Consider the following 8790-nt stretch of genomic DNA (forward strand, 5'->3'; position numbering starts at 1 on the left):
TTTAAAAAATATTTTATTTAACTTTATTTATGTATTTATTTTAATCTGACAAGGACAGAGTGAGAGAAAGGGAAAGTGACAAACCAAGTCACCAGGCCTGGAATTTGAACCATGGTGTGCCATGTGGGAGTCCAGCGCCCTTAACTAGCATGCCACCTGCTGGCCCCAAAAATTGTTTTCTTAAAACTTAAAAAAAGAGGGGACCAGCAGTTAGCGTAATGGCTATGTCACTGGACTCCCACGTAGTCAACCTCAGTTCGGGTCCCGGACTCGGTGGCTTAGAACTCACGCTGGGCGCGTGTGTGTGCGTGCCCAAGATCCCGAGAGGAGAATGGAGGAGAAGGGATTGCGGTGTGGCCATCCCCCCTGGGGGGTGATTTCTCTCTTTCTTTCTCTCTGTCTCTCTCTGTCTGTCTGGCGAGCGCATATGCCCTATAGCAAAAACCTCTTAAAAAAAAAAAAAACTTAAAAAAAGAGAAAAAAGTCTAGAGAGAGGCCAGCAGGTGGTGCAGTGTTCTGCTTCAGATGAGGAGTGAAGAGCCACATTCTGATGAGGAAATCCAACTGAGAATAGCTGTGTCTACCAGTAGCCTTAACCCTTCCAACGTGAATTCTTCCTTTCCTCTGACCACTGGCATTTTCCTCAAACCTTAGGGCGTTTCTCTTCTTTCCTTTTCTTTTCCTTTCTTACCTTTTCTTTCGTTCTTGAGATAGAGGAAAGTGACAAGGAAATGCCATTGAAAAAGTCTTGCCCTTGGGCCAGGAGGTGATGTGGTGGTTAAGGTGCCACACTCCCTCATGGCCAATGGCCTTTCAATTGTGTATTGTGTTCTTTTTTCTTTTTCTTTTTAGTTTGACTATGTATGCTAAAACACATGCTTGGTATAGAGAGACACAGAGAAGGAGAGAGAGGAGAAGTGAGAAATCAACTCTCCCTGGGGATGGCCACACTACAATATCTTCTCTTCCACTCTCCCCTCATGCGCATATGCCCAGTGTCTTTCCCAAGTCACCGGGTCCAGGACTTGAACCCGTCAGTCAGTCAGGTAGGATCTAGCTTCCTTAACCTTCATGCCACCTGCTGGTTTCTGTGTTAGTTATCTATTACTGCATATCTAAGCACTCTCAGACATAGTAGTTTAGAACATTTACTATCTCACAGTTTCTATAGGTCAGGATTCTGACTGTGGCTTAGCGAGGCCTCTCAGTCTGGGAGTCTCACGAGGTGCAGTTGTTAAGTATTGGGCAGAGGGAGTCAGATTCTACATGGCTGACTATAGTTTAAATCCCGGCTCTGCCCCCGTGGCTCGAAAAGCATGCCAGGCATGTGCACGCGTGCTTAGAATTCAGCTGGGGAGTATCTTTTGTCTTCTTAGCTCACTGGGGTGGTTGCTGGCAGTATTGTGTTCCTTGAAGGTTGCTGGCCTGAGGCTCCTTAAGCTGTTAGCCAGAGGCCATACTTGGTTCCTTGCCACTTGGGTCTCTCGATAGAGCAGCTCACAACATGGGACCTGACTCCATCGGAGAGGGCAACAGAGGGTGCTAGTGAGATGGAAATCACAGTCATTTGTAGCCTAATAGTCATAGAAGTGACATTAAATCTGGATTAGCAACAGAACCAATAGAACCTTATAGATAAGCAGAAAGAGGTTTGTTATGGAGGACCGGAAGTATGAAGTGGACCACCATTAACTGCTGTGATGATACTAGAAAATAAGCAATTTGTAAAGCATTGCACACATTTTAACCAAGCTTACTACTTTGGCTTTCTCTATTATCTACTTAGCAGTCAAAGCAACTTCATTTAACATGATGTTGAAAATAATTTTATAATATTTTCAATTAAGTTCATTTTCACAGTGATTTTGTGTTCTTTGTCATTACATGAAGAATGACAAAATTCTGTTTTACATTTTACTAATAAATATGGAGTATGTCTTTCCATCTGGGTCATTATTATCTAATTTCAGACATATTGAGTTCAATATCTAATCTACAAATTATATAGTAACCTTCTTCTCTGAAGGAGAACTACAATTCAAAGTTCACAAGCCACTTCATTTGTGCAAATCTGTAACAAGGCAAAGCCCTGTGGTTCACTTCAGCTAAATAGGTTGGACAGAGTTTAGAAGATCATTAGCAAGAAATTTGACTCAGGCCCATCCTAGGTAGCACATGCTGGTTACACCACTGAGCAGGCTGAGCTACATGGGAGGCCCAAGTTCGATTCTGGCCCATCCAAAAGGCAGATAAGGTGGTGCCTCTCTGTAATTCCAGCTACAGGAGGTTGAGGCAGGAGGAGCCCAACACAGTGAGACTCTTAAAAAAGAAAAATAAGGGGCCAGCAGGTGATGTGGTGTTTTAGGTGTTGGACTCCCACATGGCTGACTCCATGGTTTGAGTCTTGGACCTGGTAGCTTGAGAATCACACTAGCTGTGTGTGTGTGCATGCCCCAGATCCCAAGAGGAGAAGGGATTGTGGCATGACCATTCCCCTGGGGGGTTATTTCTCTCTTGCCCTCTCTCTGTCTCTCTCCAACAAATACATGTCCTATAGCAAAAACCTAACAAACACAAAAACAAACAGAAAAAGAAAAGTAAGAAAAATTGGGGGGCCAGCAGGTGGCATGGTGGTTAAGGCACTGGACTCCCACATGGCTAACTGGTTCAAGTCCTGATCCTGGAAGCTTGTTTCATCACTTTTTTCTCTCTCTCTGTCTCTTTCTCTCTGTCTCTTTCTGGTGAGCACATATGCCCTATAGCAAATTAAAATGATAATAAAGTTAAATAAACAATTTTTAAAAAGAAAAAAATTTGACCTCAGGATAGGACATCACAGAAATGAAGAAATAGTGAAACGGCACAGTTTAGACTCACATTTTCCAATTCCTAATTTATGGTTAGAGATGATTGAAGTTGCAACCCTGCCTTTTAGTTAATAAAATATTTTTTAAAAAACAATTTTCTGCCTTTCAATCTCTGCTAAATAATTAAACAATTAATAAGAGAAATATGTTTTAAAAGCCAGTCTAGGGAGAATATCAGGAATGAGCATAATGCTGCCTAGGAAAATCTAACCTGAAGTTTGATCAGTGATGGGAAAAGCAGTTAGCATAATGGCTATGTCACTGGACTCCTATGTAGTCGACTGCGGTTCGAGTCTCGGACCCAGTGGCTTAAAACTCACGCTGGGCACGTGTGCGTGCGTGCCTAAGATCCCGAGAGGAGAATGGAGGAGAAGGGATTGCGGTGTGGCCATCCTCCTTGGGGGGTGATTTCTCACTTTCTGTCTCTCTGTCTCTCTCTGTCTGTCTGGTGAGCGCACGCGCCCTATAGCAAAAACCTCTCAAAAAAAATGTTTGATCAGTGTATGAGATAGCAATATGTTTATGCTGCTAGGAGATTATGATAAAAGGCAACTATTAATTTTTCTTTTTTTGTATAATTTTTGCTAGAGGGCATGTGCACTCACTAGAGTGAGAGGGAAAGGGGAAAGTTACCCCCCTGGGAACTGGTCACGCCTCAATCCCTCCTGCTCCATTTCTCCCTCCTTTTGGAATTTCAGGCACACACACACACACACATGCCTGGAGTGTTTTGCAAGCCACCAGGCAGTTGAGCTGGCTCAACTATTAATTTCTAAGGAATAAATCTGAAAGACCACCATGATAGCTCCACTTTGGGATTTTCTTTCTTTTTAAAAAAGTATTTGTGTTGTTAACAGAAATATTCTGATGATTTATATGGTTGTGTCAAAGTTTTTTAATTTGTCTATTAGAATTCCTAGAACTTCCTCTACAAAAGTGCTCATTTTTATGTGGCTACGAGGCCAATATAGATATTCTCCAATGATTATCATCATCATGAATTAAATAAAAAATTAGCATACCAAAGGATTCACATTTAACTGCAGAAAGTGCTCTCTGGGTTCAAATCAGCCCATCATCAGTCAAGGCTTTCATAAACACTGAGTTTTTGGTGTTAGTGAGGTCTTCAAAAAAGTTCATAAAAATTGTGTATTATGAGAAAACAATGCATAGATTTCAAAATTTTTGCATCAAAATAAGTTTGTACTGGGACTGGCAGGTGGCTAGTGGTTAAGGTGCTGGACTCCCATATGGTTGACCATGGTTCAAGTCCTAGATCTGGCAATTGCTTTCTCACTTTCTCTCTCTGCTCAAAATTTTAAAAATATTAAATAAAATTAAATAAATATTTTAAAAATGTGTACTTAAAAATGTATTTCTTGGGAACCAGCAGTTAGCGTAATGGCTATGTCGCTGGACTCCCATGTAGTTGACCGCGGTTCACGTCCCAGACCCAGTGGCTTAAAACTCACGCCGGGCACGTGTGCGTGTGTGCCCAAGATCCTGAGAGGAGAATGGAGGAGAAGGGATTGTGATGTGGCCATCCCCCTGGGGGTGATTTCTTGCTTTCTGTTTCTCTGTCTCTCTCTGTCTGTCTGGCAAGTGCACGCGCCCTATAGTGAAAACCTCTCCAAAAAAAAAAAAAGTATTTCTTTTATCCATGCTAAAGAGCATGTATGTACACATAAAGGAGGGAGAGCACATTTGAGGTCACGTCTCACTGTGATCGCTGCCTTCTGACCATTCCCCCCGCACCCACAGCTTGTCAGGATCCAAGGCAACGTACCCAGCATGTTCTCAAGATCACTGGGGATTTGAAACTGTAGGTGGGCATATGGCTTCCAGCACTGCAATTCGGATTGCTACCAAGTGCACAGTCTGGGCCTAAACTTGTATATATTTTTTTGTAAATGGCAGAAATCATGTGTACTCACCATAGAGAGGCAGAGAAAGAAAGAGAGAGCACTCTCCAATACAGCACGGTCACACCACAATCCCTTCTCCGTTTCTCCATCCTGTTGGGATTTTGGGCACACATATGCACATGCCTGGCATGTTTTTTAGGCTGCCATGTGAAAAACCTTAAAAAATAGGGACCAGCAGAGGGCATAATGGTTATGTTGCTGTACTCCCACATATTCAGCCATGGTTCGCGTTCTGGACCTGGTGGCTTAAAATTCATGCTGAGCATATATGTGTGCGTGCCCAAGATCCCGAGAAGAGAATGGAGGAGAAGGGATTGCAGCGTGGCCATCCCTCGGGGGGTGGTTTTTTACTTTCTGTCTCTCTGTCTCTGGTGAGCACATGAGCCTTAGAGCAAACATCTTTCTAAAAAAAAGAAAAAGAAAAACACAAAAAGATAAAAAAATACCAGTAAATAAAATTGAAGGCGAGCAGGTTGCATAGTGTTTAAGGCATTGGACTCTCACGTGGCTGACTGTGGTTCAAGTCCTGGACGTGACAGCTTGAAAATCATACTGGCAACGTGTGCATGTGTACCCACAATTCTGAGAGGGGAATGGAGGAGAAAGAATTCCAGTGCAGCCATCACCCTAGGACTAATTTCTCACTTTCCCTTTTCTGTCTCTGTCTTTTTTCCTCTGGCAAGTGCTTGTGCCCCATGGCAAAATTGTAAAAAAATAATAAATAAATGAAATGGAGTAATATTAAGGAGACATGTTTTGGGGTTTGGTAACTGTGTGTGAGGACAGCAGAGGGAGGTGGAGGGAGCCAAAGATGACCTGCAGGCTTCCTATCCCTGAGACAGGAGCTCAGAGAAGAGCACATGGCTGACTATGGTTCGAGTCCCAGATCTGGCAGCTGGCTTTCTCACTTTTCTTTTCTCTTTCTCTCTGGTCAAATTTAAAAATAATAATAACAAGTAAAGTTAAATAAATAAATAATTATTTAAAAAATAATAAATAAAATTAAATAATTTTTTAAAAGAAGACTTTGGAAATGATCACTATTTGACTGGCCTCTTCCATCAGAACCACACAAGGCTTTCTCTGTTGGAAATTCATCTCAGCAATTTCTAGGATTATCAAGTCTTCCCAAACCAACTGTCAGAAAAACGAGCAGCAAAGTGACAGGCTAGGTCCAAGGAGCACGCCCTGGGGGTGCTCTGTGAGAAGGACACGGCTGTGTGGTACACACACAGGGTCGGGGTGGGAGGGAAGACGACTGGGAGGTTAGGAGCTTGCAACAAGGTGAGAGGTTTTGAGATTTAAGATGTGCAGGGACTCGCTGGCCCGTACCAACTAGGAGCGAGGACTTGAGGCTGCAATGAAAGCAGAGTAGAAAAGGGTGCTGAGAAAGTCCAGGCGACGTGCTGAAGGTGCGGTGGCCTCATCCTCCCTGCAGTCTGGCTTCTGTCCCGTCTTCGCCTCACTCCAGGTGGTGACAAAGCCTGGTGCCGGGGCCACACTCTTCAGATTTCTTTTGCAAGTGGAGCGTTGGCATGGCTATAATTGTCCCCTCTGAGCCCCACGAGTCCTGTTTTCATTGACTACACCTTGTGCACTTGGCCCCTCTGGACTTCTAAAAAAACTTCTGCTGCATCATGTTAGGGATTCTAGAGGCAAGGGAGTTCTGATCCTCAGAAAAGAGTTAGTTCTGAAGTACACACCTTCTCCCAGGTGGTGTAACCTGGAGAACAGGTAACACTATAATATGTTAAGATTCATATAAAATATGCTTCCTACATCCATTAGAATCGGACTCGTGACTGTACATGTGAAATCTGTTGAAGGAAGAGTCTCCCTCTCCCCTGCTTTTTTTTTTTTTTTTTTTGTCATAGGCACATGTCCCTGCCAGAGAAAGACAGAGAGTGAGAAATCACGCCCCGTTCCCCCAAGGGAGATGTCCACGCCATAGTTCCTTTTCTTTCATTCTCCTCTCAGGATTTTGGACACATACACATATATGCCAGCATGGTTTTTAAGGAGTCAGTCTGAGACTCGAACCATGGGCAGCTATGTGGGAGTCCAGTGAGTTAACCACTATGCCACCTACTGGCCCCTCTCCCTCCCTTCTTTAATCTAGTGTAAAGTAAACTTAGTGAAAATATAGTGCAATCAAACAAAGCAAGCAAAGCCCAGGACATCCTAAGGACGTCCAAGCAGAGGGGGCAGGCAAATGTCCCTGCTTCTGGGCGCAGGTATCCCCATGCTTACACTTTGGATCCATGAGTGGATGCTGAATGGATTTTGTGCCTGACTTAGCCCTGCCACAGGACTCTTGGGGGCAAGCTGCCCAGGCCCTTTTATTTAGGACACACTTAGAGTTGCCTCTGCATCTTCCTTTACACACCCACTGGGTACCTTCTGCGTGACAGGCACCGTTACCAAAGTCTGTCAAAATGCAAGACTGCTCAGTATCTGAAGCCCAAAGCAGAATTTAATACTTAGCACAGCACAGTCTCCTCCCACAAAGTTGACCTGACATAGAGTTTTGCAAAGCATGGTGTGGAGGGATTGGTGGACTTGCAGAGGCGGGAGTGTGTTAGTCGATGCCAGCTGTGGAGACCTGGCTGTTCCGAGGAAAGTGTGGACTGGCTGGACTTCAAAAGCACAGGCTGCTTCTGACTGGCTTTCCGAAGTGTGTTCATTTTAGGCAAGTTGCTATTGACTCGTTAAACTGAGTCAAGCTGTCGTCAGTCCATTGAACCAGTTTCGAACTGGGGCTGGCAGCTAATTGTTGCCCTAACTACAGGACATTTTATCTTTTCCTAAGAGTGTGGAAACTATTTTTCTTTTTAATTTTTAATTATTACTATGATTTTACACATTCAATTGCTATACATCATTTGGCTTGCAAAGAGAACTTACCCAACAGGAAATACGTCTCAGACCAGTCCAGTTGAGAATACTACACGTGTTATCAATAGGTAATAAACCATTTCTCTGTCCCACCAATGTCTTGCCTTTCATTTCCCTCCTAATTTCCTTCCCTATACTCTTCCCTTCTCCCACCCTCCTTCCACAAGAGTGGGGATACTTTTTTTTATTTTCAGGCCTCTGCCTTCAAAAAATCACAATTTATGTGGAGGATGGACACGCAAGACACAGAGGCAACGTCTCTGAGAAGTTCAAAGCATGGAAGAAGTTAGTGTAGAAGATTGGATCCTTGCTTTATTTCTGCTCCTTCCTGAATCTCCACCCAGATCACACTAAAGGGACTGAAAAAGGCATAAATCCATGAGGAAGAAGCGAGCACGAGGGGAGACCACAGGAAAGAATGGCTGAGAGATGCTAATCGACTTTTGGAATCCCCAAAATCAATTGGCAACTGCTAACTGACCTAGCAAACCAAACAAGGCTGAAATCATGCTGCCCATAGAAAGGGAAACCGAGAAGCAAAATCCTACCTTAGAACCCTGGAAAATCTCAGGAATTGGTGGTGCAGGTCATCTCGGAAGGCAGCAGTGAGAGTGGAGATGAACACAGAAGCAGATGGTGATGCAGCAGTAAAACACGATGCTCTGCAAGGCTGATCCATGTGGGCTGTCCTGGGTCCATGTCCAGAAACCTCCCTGAGTACTCCAGGTAAGTGTGTGCCCATGGCCCAAGGCTGGTTGGAGCTGTGGTGGATTGTGGTGTCGAGTCCCTGTTGGGGTTGCCGTATCTGTCTGTCTCTCTCGCTCATGGAAGAAAAAGAAACAAGAAAAAAAGAACTAACCCCCCTCCTGCAGTCACCCTGCCAAAAACAGATTTTGTAACTGAACCAGTTAGGCTTTTATATCCTTTTTTGCACCAGAGGCAACCAGGTGACTCACTCCAGCTGAAAATGGAAAGGTATTGAATGAAGGTATTGAATGACTTTGGACTTAGAGATAGCTAAAGGCAGGAAACTCTGCAGGATGCAGAGACTAAGTGAAGCAGCACATTCCAGAGTTAGATTCTTCTTTACCTAACTTGGCTAC

The sequence above is a fragment of the Tupaia chinensis genome, unplaced genomic scaffold, assembly GCF_000334495.1.
Source record: "Tupaia chinensis unplaced genomic scaffold, TupChi_1.0 Scaffold000028_1, whole genome shotgun sequence".
NCBI lineage: Eukaryota > Metazoa > Chordata > Mammalia > Scandentia > Tupaiidae > Tupaia > Tupaia belangeri.